At 39.6% G+C, this 16870-nt stretch overlaps 1 protein-coding gene across 4 annotated transcripts in view; it reads left to right on the plus strand.

Annotated features, from left to right (window-relative positions):
• RBMS1 (RNA binding motif single stranded interacting protein 1) overlaps window positions 1-16870 on the plus strand; it is a 158506-nt gene that overhangs the window by 27505 nt on the left and 114131 nt on the right. The window lies entirely within an intron of this gene.

The raw sequence follows: 16870 nt of genomic DNA on the forward strand, positions 1-16870 counted from the left end.
TATGGGCTGTGCCTCCTTACTTCTAATCCTTACCACAAACCTCTCAATTCTGGATCAGTAACAGAATGCAGAAACATGAGAAAAATGCATTTTTAAACTTTTCCTATGCAAGCAATAATTTAAAGGTTTTTAGAAATTAACTCCAGTGAATCTTGCCACACAGAGATCACTTTCCCCAGCTACCCACAGTCCCTGCATTGCCTAGCTCCTCCCTGCTCATACACCTTCTCAGTGGAGACAACAAGGGGACATCTGCCCATGCTTCCGCTGTCTCCTTGTACAGTTTGACACTTACACTCAAATTCATTTTCCTTGATCATATAGGCTAAAATATCACTTCTTGAATCAAGGTGCCTCCACCTTGATGAATACAGAAGGCTAACTGGGAGCAAAGAGGAAAGTTTGTTGCAGGCAGTAGGTGGGAAAGGAATGGGATTGTGTCTGGGACTGAAATAGAGCTGTACTGAAAAGACTCTCCTTGGGAAAGGGGGTGGGGACCCAGCAGCCAAGGGAATAGGAGAGCAGAAACAGAAAGAGTACTTTGCAGACACATGAAAGCTCACCTTCCAGCCTCCTCCTCAATCTGTCCTATGGGAATAAAATGATTCTCAAAGTAAGGAGGCGGAGTGCCTGGAAAGCAACTCTGGTGGTGTGTGAGAGTGGGGCGATGTGGGAAAAAAAGCTTAAGGGTTGCTGAGCTAAGATGCCACACTTTGCACTTGGAGCAGCTGAGGCTCAAGCATTCCCTTCTGCTCACTCTGCTACTCGGCAGTCATTTTTGGCAGAAGAGCAAAAAGGACACCTGGAGGCAGTAATACCTCAAACTACTAAAGCAAGATTTGCAAATGCTCATCTGTCAAAGCCCAACTTGTAGTAAGAACATTCACTGCTCTCCAGTAGTCAACAAACAAAGTTTTTGCTGTATGGTATGAATAGAAGCAGCTGGTGCAAGTGATGGGTCTAAAGGAGACAAACATAAGTACTCATAACTTGTGCTCCAGGGTCTACAACTCGATTCAGATTCATATCCTGTAGTATAGAAGATTCATTGTAATACTAAAGCTGTGTTTTCAGATGCCTTCTTTTGCAGCAGTACCAACTTTAAGCATCCCTCTTTGTCTCCAGCCATTCTTTCTCCCCACATTACCCCAAGAACAATGCCGGCATAGCTGTTAGTGGGGCCATATAATGAAATAGATCTGGGAACTGGTCCAGGTTAAAAATAACCAGCAAAAATGAATACCAGGAACAAGCAGGATAGAGGGAGAAATGTTTATGCTAGCATTGTTGCTGAAAGAAATGTGTAAGAAACTGCTCTAGTGAGTTCTCATTTCCTGTTGGAGAAAAAGACAACTGATGATCTGCAAAGTAAAATATCAGATCTGTGTACTGCCAGTCTGAGAAGAGCAATCATGATTGTTGTTTATCTAGACCTTTATTTCTTATGAAAGGAATTATACAGATTTGAGCTGGTATTCATTAGCTACATAAATGCTATTGCCATGGAGAATATGGCCCAGTCAGGCCCCACTGTGATCTACAAGTACAAAGGGTTTACAGAAATTAAATATTAAAAATTGCTTTTGTGGTACAGTGGGGAAAAAAGTGATTGGTGAAACCAGGACTAGAATTAGGGAGTTTCTGGAGAAAGTTGTGTCCTTCAGTGCTAGATTTTTGCAGTCTTTGCTACAAAGTAGCCAACAGTCATGATAAAAAGCGAACTGAAGTATGTAAAAAATAGATGTTTATTTTTATTGTTATGAATGAAATGAGGAAAGTAAATGGCTTAGTGAGTTTAATCACAAAGTATGGAAATAGGGAAAAATAAGCTACCTTTTCTGAGTAAATGTTAGTGATTGCATCAAAAATAGTCAGTCAGTACAGCATCAAAAATAACCCAGTTAGTCTTTTCTCACTGGTGAAATAATCTTGATCCCCCAGGACATGAAATAAGCCCATAAGTGAAAATGGAATGAGAAACGCATGCTATATTTGGGGAAAAAAAGATTTACAAAGGCTAGGACAGCCTTTCTGGTGTATTTGTCAACAGGTCTTTTGATTCACGTAAACAGGGCATGGCAAACTGTGTTTCATATCTGCGGTTAGTTAAGGACAAACAAGCAAGACACAACAGCACATGATGAGGTGTATGGACGTGGAGATGTTGGCATTCGCTGGGTACCCGGTGAAACAATATGCCAGCGGCAGAGTCTTTCCACACCCAAGGAGCTTTGCCAGCCTCTTCCCGACACCTTGAAGCAGCCTATTTTGCCTTAAAGCAGAGATTGTGTTAAATAGTTTTCAAACACGGTCCATATCTTAGCTGTGCGCTTTTGATGCCTCATAAAGTCAAACAAGGGATTGGATAGTTTAGGGAACTCACAGTGGCATTAAACATTTATCTGATAAAACAAGATCTATCCAAATAAATCATTTTTTGAGTTGCTAAAATTTGAAAACTGGGAGATACATTTAAAGTCCACCTGAACTGGGACTTTTTAGTGAAGCAAGAAGTCAAGAACACTTTGTTTCAGGTTGAATTAAGTGTTTCTTTGACCCAATTCATTTTCAAGATATTAAAAGCACATTTAAAAATAAATTATGAAAATTTTGAAATGCTATATTTAATCACTTAATAAGAAAAAGGTTGGAATGAAATAAACTGATGTATGGTGGTTAACCTTTGTGAGGCTTTTTGTTGTTGTATGATTGTCAACTCTGAGATGAATTTAACGGGGGACATACTAGCTCAGATTTGTCAGTATGTTGTCTCTGGAACCTCCTCGGGCTCCCATCTTCCCTAGCAAATGCCTTGTATAGTTAAAGCTCTGTCCTTATTTCCATGCCCTGATTTCTGGAAGATAGGGGAGTATTCTTTATATTCTTCCAGCTAATGCAAGGGTTGATTGAACTATATTGCAGTAAGATAAATCTTTTTGTAATCCATTTCTGCCTCTGTGGCCTGCTCCTCTATGCCTTTGCTTCTCATAGATTTCGCAAGTAACTTCAGCAAAAGTGGTGTGGTTTCTGAGCTGAACTATAGCCTACAGATTTCTGAATAGGCCTTGTTATCTTCACTCCTGCTTTCTCTGGAAAGCTACCGAAGATTTACTGTCTGCTGAATAGAGAAGACAAGCTTCAGTTTTCACTTACTTTATATCCGATAAATGGTGTCCTCATTTATAATGTTTAGGATTGTATTTAGAATGAGGGTGTAGTTTATGAAGGCAAGAATGATGTTGATATGTCTTCATGCCATTTGCATCTGATTAAAAAGTCCTCTATTTCCTCCAAACATGCATGATTTCCAATCTGATCTTACTGTCTAAAGTCATAGCTAGTAGGAAGTGAACAAAAATTGTTAGCATTCAATGGCTATTTGTTGGTAATGTGAAATGAGATGCTGGTCTCATTCTGCATTTGCTGTAGTTACACAGGCCATTGTCTTGGTTGTCACCCTTGCTTGCACTCTCAGCAGAGAGTTTAAAAAAGCGAAGATTGCCTACTCATTTCTTTCTGAAGGCAAACTTCCAGGACCAGGATTGAAGTAAATGACCAGGGCAACATAGGGAAGCTCGCTCTTGTACTGCCCACACTGCACCTCTTTTGTGGAAAATGGAATATTATGTCAATTCCAGAGCTACTAAACTAGCTTTGAAGTAGAGAGGAGGGAAGGGATTTGATGTTTAACTTCACAATGAATTAAAGTTTTAACTTTAAGATTAAAGTCAATCCAAATTCAAGCAAGTCCTTAACTGAAAAAGCATACCTTGAGGTTTAATGTGAATATCATGCAAACCTGGCTGTGGCTCAGTAGCAGAGGGCCCAGGCCAAATGCAGAACTCCTTTTCTATTGCTATTTAAAGTTGATATGTGTATGAGAAAAATATGCTTAGTGAATTAGACTGGAAAATGTTTAGCCAGAATTATTATTCTCTCTTTGGTCCATCTTTTGTGGGAAGATGAAACTTATGATTGCTTTTTTTTTTTTTATGCACAGTGGAAACTGATTAAGAATTAATAGATGTTTCATAATAAAAAAACAACACCGTGTTCATTAGCACATACTTATGGAACTGCTGTATACCATATGTGACTATAATGTATTTTAATTTTTCTAAATCATTGATGTACTTCTGTACTTGATTGCTATTGTGTGAGTACAGTTCAACTTCTAGTTTCATGGTGAGGTCTGACATTTCAAATTTAGAGGACACAAATTGCTGTTTGAAATAGCAGGCAACAGGCTTTCAGAACTTTGTATTGAAAAATGAATTTAGGAAATACCTTGTGTCTGACTCCAGCAACAATCTCTTCCTCCCCAAGAGTGATCCCTGCTCTCCGCTCTTCAGTGATAGCGGGGACACAGCAGAGACACAGGCTAAGAGGATGAAAAAAGGGAAAAGAACCAATAGCTACTGCAAATGTCTTTTTGTATGGATCCAAGTCACAGTTTCTGCTTGCATGGGGCTAAGCTCTTTTCTTCTCTCAGGGAAGCTCTGCATCTGCAAGTGAAGGCACCATTTTCTTCTCAAAGAGCAGACAAGTGCACCCTAGAGCTGTCTGGGCTAGCAGCCACCGTAGGATTTTAAATCCAATCAGTCGCTGCTATTCAGCCACCATTTCCAATTCAATATTGAATTGTTCCCATAATTCTCCTCCTCCATGACCCAACTTCTGCTCTTTATGACTAAGTGAGCAAGCGATCTATACATAGATCAGGAGAGTCAGCATTATTTTATGCTGTGAACTGTCTCCAGATCCGGAAGAGAGTGATACAGTAGAATAGTTCAGCCTATCTCTAAAATTGGTTATATCTATCAATATCTATCAAAGCAAATACTAACATGGGTTAAAAAAAAGCAAAGTTTTGTGATTGTGATCCTCCCCCACCCCAAGAGGGTCTTGATTAGAAAAGCTAGAAGGGAATGCGGGCTTGTTTAAACCATCTCCCAGTACAGACTTCCTTGTACTTTGGAGATCCTGCAGAAATGATTTCATGTCATAAGGAAGGAAAATAATTCTGCTACATTTAGTTGTGGGGGGAGGTAATAAAGTGTTGTTTTGGAAGTTCCACTGGAAAGAAGAAAAGTTATCCTAAAATACAGCGCTAGGCAGCTTCAAGAGCAGAAATACAGATGGCATGTAGCATACATGCCTTCTTTTACAAGGAAACTGGCATAAAGATTTTTAAACCTCAGTAATGTCATAACGCTTAGGACCATTCTTATGCTTTAAGAAAATAGACCTGATCAATGCCTAAATTTGATCAGCACTGCATAAATACTCTCTGAGACCTGGCAATTTATCATTAGTCGCTCTCCTATTATTTTTAATTAAATTGAAATACTAAATTTATAGTAGTAAATAACAATTTATTCCTTTCCTCCTTTACTGTGATGGATGTGAAAATGGCACTTGAAACCAAGAATATTTATTTTAGTCTAAATTTTTAAATCCTGTGCCGTGGTTTCAACTTTAGCCAGTATTTCCTTAAAGAAAGAAAAATGCTGCTACCAATTTAGTCCAGAATAGAGCATGTAGTTCTTTTTAAAAAAATGTGCAGATATTTAATAAGCGTGCTTTCATAAGCTTTTTAATGAGCAATTTTTAAATATAGAAAATTGGGTGAAATTCATATTTAGGGTTCTTTTTAAAAGTCTCCTTAATTAAAATATTTGTTCTGAAGGATAATATATTGTCCTCATGGGGAAGAGAAGCTGACACCCAGAGAAAGCTAGTAAGAAACTTGGTGTCCTTTTATAGAGAGTTTAACCAAGTATGCAAGAAACAAGGAATGTCCGTATTACTCTATGTTGATCATCATGGTTTTCATGTATATTCCTAAACAGGATGGACAGGGGCTCTGATTCTTTATTGCGCTGCCCCTCATGCAGTAATTTATAGCAAAATAAAGTGGGCTTAAGGAATCTGTAAACCAGAGTCTTTGAATAAATCCAAACTGAATCTTCAGTAGTCTCCTAAGAGTAGGATGGATGACTATACAAAGCACGGGGAGGTGATGTGTCAGGCCCCAGATCTCCCCAATCCCAGACTACTCTGCTTGTCATCAGTTTTCCAGTAATGGATAACTTGGGTAATCTGCACGTAATCAAGACAGAAGGTTGGTCTAAGAGTACCCAAGATGGTACAAAGTCCAGCTACTGAGACATCTCCTGGAACACTGCAATTCCTATTTTCCTTTTAGTTACTGTTCTGTACCTTTAAAAAAAAAAATCCTGATTTTGGCATTTGGAAGAACTACACTGCAACACTGTAAATCCCTAATGTAGGTAAGGAAAACCCTAACTGGCTCTCAGACAGAGCTCAGCTTTCCTGTTGCAAGATTGGCCTGTCAATACAATGCCTAGCTCTCTTGTCTAAAATAAAAGTCTGTATTGGTGCAGCAATATTATTTTTTAACAATCAGATGCTGAAAAAAGATCTAATCCCCACTATGAACATTTGCAGGCTACAAATGCAAAGCTTCCTATCTGATGACTACCTCCATATCTCTGTATTCCATGTAGGCATTATTTATTATATGATACTTATAGTAGTAGCCTGCCAGATCACTTCAGCAAGGTAGATGGAAAAATATCACTTTCCCTATGTCACTCTTGCTGTTTCCCTTCTGCAATCTCCCCTTAACTTATTTTTACCGGTTAAAACCAGCATCAATTAAACATTAATAAGATAACAGATCACCATCGTTTTCATTTGGTCATATATTATCTCGAATCTTTCATACTTTTCAGTTGATTCTTTGATTCATCAGTGTATATATCAGTCTGAACAATAACTTGTGTGAGTTGTTTCCAGTTTTTGAGTTTGTTCTGCAGCGCAAGCAACTTCTCACTGTTCTGTTTGGGTGTATCTATCTCATGTGTCTCCCATTTTGACTGTGGGGGTCTTAAGACACTACAGTAATGATTAGCTGATGGTAGTCAGGGGTAACCTGTATTCAGACATGGTCACAAAACCAGTATTATTCACCTAGTTCTGAATATTAACTCATTACTTTCTACTGTGTTTTGGATGCTCTTAAAATACAAACATATCAAGACCCTGAGGTCAACCAAAGAATTGAAGCGTCATTCCGTATAGCAGCTTTCTTGATCCTGTCTAAACCAGTGCTAAAACCACTTGTCAACCAACTGTTTCTTGCACATTTCAATAGCATTTTATTTCAAGTAGATTTCATTTTCTATAATAGCAGGTAATATTTTTGAAATACTGTAAATGTTCTACTCTTTAACTTTTACTTAATGAAAGGATCAAAATCAAAGCTAGTTTGAGAAAAGGATTGAATTGGGTCACTCAAATATTGTATGAGTCAACTACTTTAAAAAAAAAAAAAGAAAAAAGAAAGAAAATAAAAAGATTGGCATAAACATCAAGATTCCAAACAGGTAACATGTCACAAGGACAAAAGACAAAACTATTGTGTGTTATACTGTTTGAGTCATGTTACAAGAATACAAGCAGAACTGGTTTAAAGTCAATATTTAATAACCAATATTGGATTTAATAAAAAGCCAAAATTTAATTTAAATTCTAAGGATAAAAGAAGGTGCTAGATTTGTATGCAATAACATTTTTAAATGTTAAAGTATGAATGGAAAAGTAACAGTTGATAAAGAATGACCCTAGCTGCATTACTGTAATAAGAATAGCTCCTTTTTCATTGATAGATCCAAAATAACTTTAAAATAAGATCCCAGGATTATCAGTGTATTTTATTGTAGGGGAATGAATGCACAGTGGAGAATCACTCAATGGCAGAAGTAGAAGAGAATACAGTTCTCTTGCATCCTAGCTCAGTATTAGTCATTAGACCACTTTGCTGTGAATGTCCTTATTTGCTAAGGGGCACAGAAGGACGAACTTTAAACTAGGTGTGCTTTCATCTCCCCTTTGTATTACCCTTGGATATGGAGCTATTTGTACTGTAGTCCTTTTGCTGAAATAAAATTAGTTCAAAATTAGTATATGGATTAGTATCTGAGGAGTAGTAAACTGTAATGATGAGGTAACAGATGCCTGATTAAATTGATAAATGATTTTCCAAGTGTATCAGCAATCTTTTACTAGAGTTTTAAGCGTATGGGTAATACCATGGATTTCAGTGGTGCTTCTTAGGTGCTTAAATAAAAGCGTACATGGAAATGAAGGCTCAAACTCTACATAAATAGAATTCAATCTATTGTCATGGATAGTGCTTTATAAGTGCTCAAATGTATATCTCAAGTTTTTGTGCAAAGTGGCTCTCTCTTCTTTCACTACCTATAGTAACTGTATTTCCTAAGGAGAAACGTTTAATGGGAAAACCAGAAACTTCTGGTTATGCTATTAGCTCACTTGATAAAGGTGAAATTCACTTCTGTGGCACAAAACCTGCTTTGTGAAGGCACTGAGCAGCATTTTGGCTAGATGGAAGTTAGCTGACAAATACATCCCAGGACTGTGACCACTTGGAACCGCTTCTGTAGCCGACGGGCTAGCACAGGGGCTGCTCCCTTGCCACAAACTGTGTAAGAGCCCAGAGCCCTGGGTCTGGGGAGGTGAATAGGGTGCCACCAACCACAGCTAATCTGTTCCCACTGAATTCGGAGGCAAAATGCCTACTGACTTTAGTTTATTCCCTATTCCAACATATCTTCTCGGGGAGCATTGCTAGGGTTGAAAAAAATGGTTGCGTTTGTAATATGCATTATGCTTGTGCCTATGTGCCTGTCTGCATGCACATGTATCTGTCTCTCAGACTCAGCATACATGTATAGAAAATATTTTGGGGAGAGAGTTTTGAGTTTCGTGCTATTTTTAAAGCGCGTTGAACCGATTAACGAACCGATTAGTTTATATAAATACTACATAACAGTGATAGCCTCAAAACGTCAAGGTTTCTTTCTATGCTGCGATGAGTCAATGAGGCTGTTGGCAATACACAGAGGTAGCGCTGCAGCATCGGAGGTTGCGGGTGGGTGGCGGAGTGCTCTAAATACATCGTATACAGACTTTTTGAATAAATAAAAAATCAATTTCCTTAATTGAGTATACTCTTTAGTCTTCCTATCCTAGGAATTTATGAGCTCCCTCTAGCGGGTAGTTCTGACATCGGCGCTTTTCCTATGTGCTTTTTCTTTCTTTCTTTTTTCCTTGCGTGCCCGTTTACAGCCGGTAAACAAGATGGCTGACAGGGCGCGATGGTCGGGCTCCGACGCCCTCGGCGCCTTTGCTCGGCCCGGCGCTCTTTGTTCTCGGTCAGGTCGCGAGCACCGCGGCCCGGCGCCTGCAGCGGCCCCGTTTCACTTGGGTGGCAGCGGCGGCTCCGGCCGGACGAATCGGTGCTGGGCGCCGCCGCCCCGGCCTCGGCGCTGCGCTGCGCTTTCAGGGCCGTCGGGGCGCAAGCGCGGCGGCGGCCGCGTCCCTCGAGGGCTGCGGGCGCCGCGGCGGCCGCGCCTCCGGGGGTGGCAGCGGGCCGGGGGGGCCCCCGTCGCCGCCGCCGCCGGTCCCCCCGCGTCGCCCTCCCCGGCGCGGGGCCTCGCCGGGCCCCGGTGCTGCCCCGGCGGCGCTGCCCCGGCGGGTCGCGGCGCTGCCCCGGCGGCGCGGTGCGAAAGGCAGCCCGCGCTCCCCGCTCGGCGCTTCGGGGTGGCGTCGCGCCCCGGAGCCCCTGACCTCCCTCTGATCCGGCCCTTCAGGGGATGGCTTAGACCGTCTATTAAAAGCAAATTTAGAAAGTCTTAATCCGTGCGATGATGAATGGTGTTTGTTATTAAAACTGGAAGCGTTTTGGAAACCTCGTTTACTCTTGATTGCTTCAGAGAAAACATTTTGTTACAGAAAAGAAACTAATTGGTTTAGCTTTTATTCCGTTTTTCAGTCTGTTGTACTTCCTGGTTCTCTTGTCTTAACACAAAGCTGTACTGTTTGGGATACAAACACTGATGGGAAGTTTGATGGTTAGTATTTATTTCTACTTGTCTTAGGATTTGATTTACTTATTGTTAGTTTTTTAAGGCTCAGAGTTTTTTTGAGGGGATTCCTGTGGGTTTTTTAAATATGCATTTTGGGCTAATTTGACTAGATAGTGTCCTGCTAAAGATTATGTTGCATAAAGACTATGTGTTGTTATCAGAGATGTGTGTAAAACAAACGGTAAGTTGCTTCAAGGAGAAATAAGCTGCCTGCACTGTCAGATGCTGAATCCTGAAGTTACCTTTGCTGCAAATGTAATTAAATTTGATTATTTTTCTTCTCATTACATTGGCACAAAATAAGAGTGGGAGAATGTCACTGAAATAATTAAAACTAGCAGCGAAAAATAAGACTTTTTTTTTTTCTTTCCCATACCTCCAGCATAGTTACATTTATAACTGAGTATGTGTCTCTTGTGGTCTCGATTACATCCTGTGTTTTTAGCTGGCAGCGTTTCCTCTGCAGAGGCCCTGCTCTGTATGCCAGCATACATTTCTGTGTATACTAAAAGAACAGAATCAAGATGAAGTAGTAAATGAAACACACACACACACCCCCATAAGTGGCTTTTTAATACTAATGCTTGGAACAAAACAAGAAGTGTATTTATCATCATGTTTCTTTTTATTAAAAACTGCAAGTATGCTGGCTTTTTGTTGTCAAAGAAAATTGAGCAATTTGTTTAAGTCATCAAAAATGTTACACAGACATTTCTCCCATCCTTTAATATTTACATATTTGAAGACTGTATTTCTTCAGTAACATTTTCTGAAAATACAGCTTGGCTTCTCCAAAGTACTGTATGCTTTCAGAGTTAGGATGTGAAGCCTCACCTCTAGAAACATTTCTTTCTTTTTCAGTTTGCATAGAAACATTTTTGGAACAGTGAACTGTGCTAACAGCTGTATTCAATCTCGAGTAAAATCACTTCCTGAAAAAAGTGAAATTAAACTTAATATACAAGCTTGCTTGGAATATAATACCATGGAGTTAGGGAACTTTGTGATTATGAAACCAAATACATTCACCCTGCTGAGGTAATTTCTTGTAAATTGTTCACTATGGAAATCTTTAATCAATGTCAATGTTTTTAAAGCTAAAATTCATATGTTTCAAATGTGCTTTTTATTTCCCCTCACCCAGATAGCATGTTAGTTTGCTGGATTTGCTTTTGTTTTTGTTTTTAGAAGGATTTTCTGTTATGGTTATGTGAGCTGGGGGAGGAGAGGAGCTTGGGCATGAAGAATGGCACTGTTACCTACCCGAAGTGCTGAGCGTCGTGAGTCCAGGCATGACTATCATGAGACTGACTTAAAAAAAAAAAAGGTATTAGAAAGCTACATCTGTTTGTTTTTAAATATATATATATATTTCAGGCTGTTCTTCAGTGTAACACTGCAGCGTGGGAGGTATTCTGTATTTTTTTAATATATTTAAAATGAAATATGAGATTCTGGATATATTTATACTGCAATCTAAAGGTAGAAACTGAGCTAGCTTGAGTACTGCTAAGTGTCACTCTTGTGGTATAGACTAAAACCACCGATCAAAGCTCAGCTCGCAGCCACACTTTTGCCATCGAAGCTGAAACCCACCTTGCTGTGACTAGGTTGCTCAGGGTACACGAGCCCACTTTAAATAAAACAAACAAAATAAAATCTTCTGTGAACTACAGCTGCACATTAGAATTGTTATGTTGACATGACTCTTATCAAACTCTTATCATCCCTCTACCTTCATGATCTGAGACTTAAAGAAAAAAAAACAAACCCAAATTACTTGGTTGTATTTAAATTTCAAATAGAGGGACAGAATGCTTGAATCCTTATAGGCATTGACCAGCTAAGTCAATCATCTGGGCACTCAAGCGATTCTTAAAATCCTGTCTTAGCTGATACTTAATTCTATAGGTACCTAAGTCTTTTGAGCATCTATGGATATTTTGCCCAAACTCTTAAGCTGGTTCTGCATTCAGTCATCTGGAATCAAAATCTAAGGGAAAAGATTCAAAAGTAGTTTTCTCATATTTGGAATGAGTGCCATAGTCACTACGTTATAGAGTCTACTCCCCTTCTTTCCCATTAGTATTTCATTGTTTTCTATAAAACTGTGATGACTTTGGTAGAAGAACTTGAGAGAGCTCCCCTTGAGTGTGCTCGCGGCAGCGGTTGCAGCAGGGCCTGGGATGAGGCGCAAGCCCCAGCTCCAGGCTGAATTTGGGGTCCTCATTTTCCCTGCTATGTTCTAAACATGTGATTCTTCCGAAACACGTAGCATGTATGGGGTTTTTTTGAAGCGTGTAGGGTTTCTCTTCCCTTCCCTTTCCTCTTAGCCTGGCACAAGTAACCTAAGGGCCTACCTTTGAGCAGGAAATTCCAGGAGGGGGAAGGCCACCTACTACGGGCTACAATAGCTAGCCAAGGCACTGACAAACTACCCTTTAACTTCTCATCAGATAAACCCTGCTTTCAGCAGCAGGGTTGCTTAAAAATCAAGTTTATCTTCCTGATATAACAGGAGTAGACAGAAAACAGTTATTTGAAATATTGTAAAATATTGTAAATTCTAAAAAAAGCTAACTTTTCTGTAAGCACTGGGCTTGTGGCTGTGTTTAGTTAACAGAATGCATGCAATATTTTTCCTGTGTGGTGGTGTGTGAATTCAGAAAACTTTTTCTATAAAAGATAAATGTTTTAACTCTTAGGCACTATATTCATATGCACAAAATTCCCCATTTGATAAGGACAATCTTTAACATCAGCAATATTACTTATTTTTCTGATTTATCATTAAAAATTTTTCAGGGAAGGTTACCTGTCTGGTGTAAAGTGGTGAGGTTCTCATATCATTGCTTTATATGCTGCTTTATTTTCTTTTTAATTTTTTTTTGTATTTTTCTCTGGAAAATACAGGTGTAAATTACAGTAATGCAACAAACTATTCATTGCAGTAGAAATACTTTTGAACAAAAAATATACATTGAAAATTTTCATTTAACACAAATAATAATTGCTTTCACCTCAGCTGAGCTCAGTCATGGCTCTTGCAGAAACAGAGTATACCTCAGGGCTTCAGCTGCTTTATGGTTGGAACATATATTTTAGTCGGCTTTTTTGTAAAATGTAGATTATATACTCATCTGTTGGATGATAAAACCCTCGTGGGAACAAAATGTGTTTCTTTTTTAACATGGTTTCTCTTTACTTTATCCAAATCCATATAGCTAAAATTAAAATTCTGCCCACCCCAGCCATCTCTCTTTTTTTTTTTTAACCTCCAACAAAAGAACTGAGCATTTTTTCCATTCCTTGTCCAAATTGTTAAGATCCCCCTGAGGACCCTTGTTTACAGTGTCTTCTCATTCTTTTTTTCCTTGACATTCTCCCCTCCCTCCAGCAGTGAGACACTAATTAAAGAGAGGACACTGTGACCCTGGGTTGTTTAGAAGTCACAGGGGAGGGTGGGTGGCGCAATGACAAAACCATCCCTGCAGGAAGTAATCAGGCCTGAGACCTAGCACAATACTTACTTCCATCACCTGAAAAACCCTTTAGATTTGGAGATTCAGGGCAGAAGCAGATTTATTTTCCCTCTAATAAAGTATCTTCATTAGAAACAAAGCCTTGGTGTCTCTGTGTGTCAGTGTGTTTGTTTGACAGGATTATTGTCTGGGTACCATTTTTTCATAACCGTAACTTGAGAAATATTTCTCTTAATAGAGTTTGTAAAGTAAAAGCAGTATTAATATAATAGCGTATTACTGAATATCATGTACCTTTGTCTTTAATTTCAGGAGAAAAGTAGTTTGCACAATATCATCCAGCAGGATTAAGATGTGATCTAGTACATATGAATTGCATAATATTATTATTGCTATTATTACTTAATTATTTTGCCATCGGTACATGTAGTGCTTTATGAACACCTAGCAACAGAGAAATTCAGGATTCGTTCCAAATGAGATATTGTAAACTGGACAGAAAAAGCCATCACTTTGGATTTACAGCTGTGAAAGTAAAATATCTGTTTATCCACAGATCTCTGCTCGGGGGCATTTACGCTGCAGAGGCAGGGTCCTGCAGCGTGGTTGGGGCACAGGCCTGCCCCCCTGCAGCACTGTGCTGGCGAAGGCGGGGAGGCTTTCTGTGGGTACGTTAGTGCAGCCAGTTAGGTAAATCAGCAGGCTCTAGTCCTAACGCTCCATCTTCAGTCATATCGTTACAGTTTTATCTTGTACCCGTAAAAGAATCCAGCTGATTTCAGTAGCTATCCACTTGGGCTGGCCTGCGTAAATCAGATTGCAGGATTGAAGTAAGCAACATGATACCATTCCTGTTGAATACGTGGAAAAAAATCCCGCTGTCTGGGAGCTAGATCAAAGTGCAGACAACAGGCACTTTAAAATGCTAATATTAAGGAATTTTTCAATTTTTATTTTTTATTTTTAGTAATTAAGAATAAAATTAGCTAGGAGAAACATTTAAAAGAGCTATGTTTAGGGCAGAAGAGCAGAACATCATTGTGTTTTACTCTACAGCTTGCATGAATCATTGTCTTCTTGAAAATAATCCCTTAACCATGAGTTTTCATTTGCTTTTTGTAATTCTTGGAGGTATGGTAGTATCTGGAAAAATTATAAGTTGTAGTATGCCTGTTTCTCTGAATATCTGTCTGTGTTACTGTTGTCTTTTTTCTACAAGAAGGTTTAAATTTAACAATTAAGCATTGTCCATTCAGCCAGATTTCAAGTCTAAATGTTACCCAAGCAGGGTAGGCATGATGGTTACTTGAGGATCAGTCAGCTCCAAGTATCTGAGATGCCTTTCACTTTCAGTATCAGGGAGTGTAAAATATGTAAGACCAAAAAAAAAAAAGTCAGTGTATAATATACTTGCAATTATTTTGCCAATCTTTGATTATAGCAATCAAAAGCACATTTTCCTGATTAAAAGTAAGGAGCTTGTCTATATTCTAGGTAGCAGGCACCAGAATTTTGATAGCATTTATTCCGTAAACTTTCTTTTTTTCACTCTTTCATTTTTTTAATGAACTACTGATCCTTCAAAAACTAAGAAAGGTGCAGTCAGTTTTGGTCAGCTAGCAGCCTTATGTCTTCAGGAAGACGCAGACCCCCAACACCCTAAAACAGTCTGAAAGCAGATCATGCCCTTGCCTGCAGCAACTGTGTGACCCTTCGAGCCTACCCACAAGTCTGAGCTGACTAAAGAACTGCAAAGTTACTACTGCCTGGGCAGCAAAGAAGAGCTAATAGTACCAAAACCTCATGCTGTGGTCCCATGATCATTAATGCTGGATTGGTGCGCTGTGGGACTGCTTGGCAGCGTGAACTCAGACCAAATCAGGTCTGAGCACACAGCTGCATTTCTGCTGCGTTAGCCGGAGAGCTCAGTGCAGGGCTTCTCTTCATGGAGGTGAAGCGGTACCTGCAATACCTGCAGACAGCGGTAGCCTGAGCCCTGAGCAGCCGTCCTGCGTGGCTGCCCTCTTTCTCTGTTAAATCCAGGCACTGCTTTACCAGTTTCTGAGTCAGGTTGGGGTTCTGACGCTGCTGAGGGAACAGACTCAACCTCCCTGACGCACCAGTCTCTGCCCTAGGTTGATTAGTGGTGACAAGCTCCCACGGAGGTGTTGGCTCTTTGGATGTTTAGATGGTTTGCAGGAGGCAAATAAAGATGTGAATGCAGTGATTGTCCAAGAGAAGGAGCCTGCCTGAGGTGCGAACACCCACGTCTTGGGGACCTCTGGGGACTGTGGTGTTGGAGTAGGAAGGAGACAAGAAGGGATGCAAAAAGCCCGTGTCTGAGTGATCTTCAGTTACAAAGCAGTGCAGATGCTTGAGACTATGATTTAGCCTACATACTACTAAAATTATCACCTTCAAAAAAATTGGAAAAAATTTGACACACAATTTTTAAATAACTTTTACCAAGGAAAGCAAGTCTGTGCTGAGTATTCACTGGCTCACGTCATACAGCCAGTGCAGCTTTGATCCAATAGAAAGTTCCCTAAAGCTTGATTTAGTATCTCTGAGAATCCCAACATAATTTATTCAGACCAAAAAGTAGCAGCCTTTACATCACTTATGGTTGTTGCACTGCCCATTTGAGTAGATCTGTTATTGTTCAGATTCCTTTCTGGTTTTGTAATGGCTGTATTTCACATTAAAGTTCAATGGTTTAATTAAGGAAATGACTGAATAGGAAGTTACTGTAACCGTGATTTCAGCTTTTAAAGAAAGATTTGTTGTGCACGTGAGGAAATTTGTCGACTTAAGTTTTTTTGTTAAACGTATAACATCTCCATCTTTTTTCCCAAACCACTCATATTCAGATAAGCTCAGATGGATAATTCACATAATTTTTCTTCTCTTTGTGCAGCTTTATTGGTTTATTTACAACCCTATAACATAATGCAGCATTTTTCCCTCCAGTATGCTTTTAAACAAAGATGATTTCATTTGCAAGTTTAACTGAGATCTGAGGACAGAACCAAGGACATACACTGTTTGCTAATGTCTCTTTAAATTAAAATGTTTTATGTTCTACTACTTAAAACTCTGAGTAGCTGCTTGCTTTCAGTTTTGACTCTGGTCAAGGCTTTGAACTCAGGCTGTATCTCCAAATTACTGTTCCTCTGGCAGTTGGTTGGGATTGGGAAGCTGCTGCCTCCGTGCCCGAGCCTGGCCAAGACTGCTGTGCTCTTACAGCTCTTCTCTACAGCAGAACTGTGAAATCAACCGGTTAAAAAAAAATGTAGCACCTGTAGATTGAAACTCCATCAGTTTACTTTTCCACTTCGTAGCACACCCGTATGAGCAGTTGGTTCCATACAGCTAAGGCGTGTGGTAATGTCTGCTCCGAAGGGTGAAATA

Source organism: Apteryx mantelli, chromosome 6, assembly GCF_036417845.1.
Source record: "Apteryx mantelli isolate bAptMan1 chromosome 6, bAptMan1.hap1, whole genome shotgun sequence".
NCBI lineage: Eukaryota > Metazoa > Chordata > Aves > Apterygiformes > Apterygidae > Apteryx > Apteryx mantelli.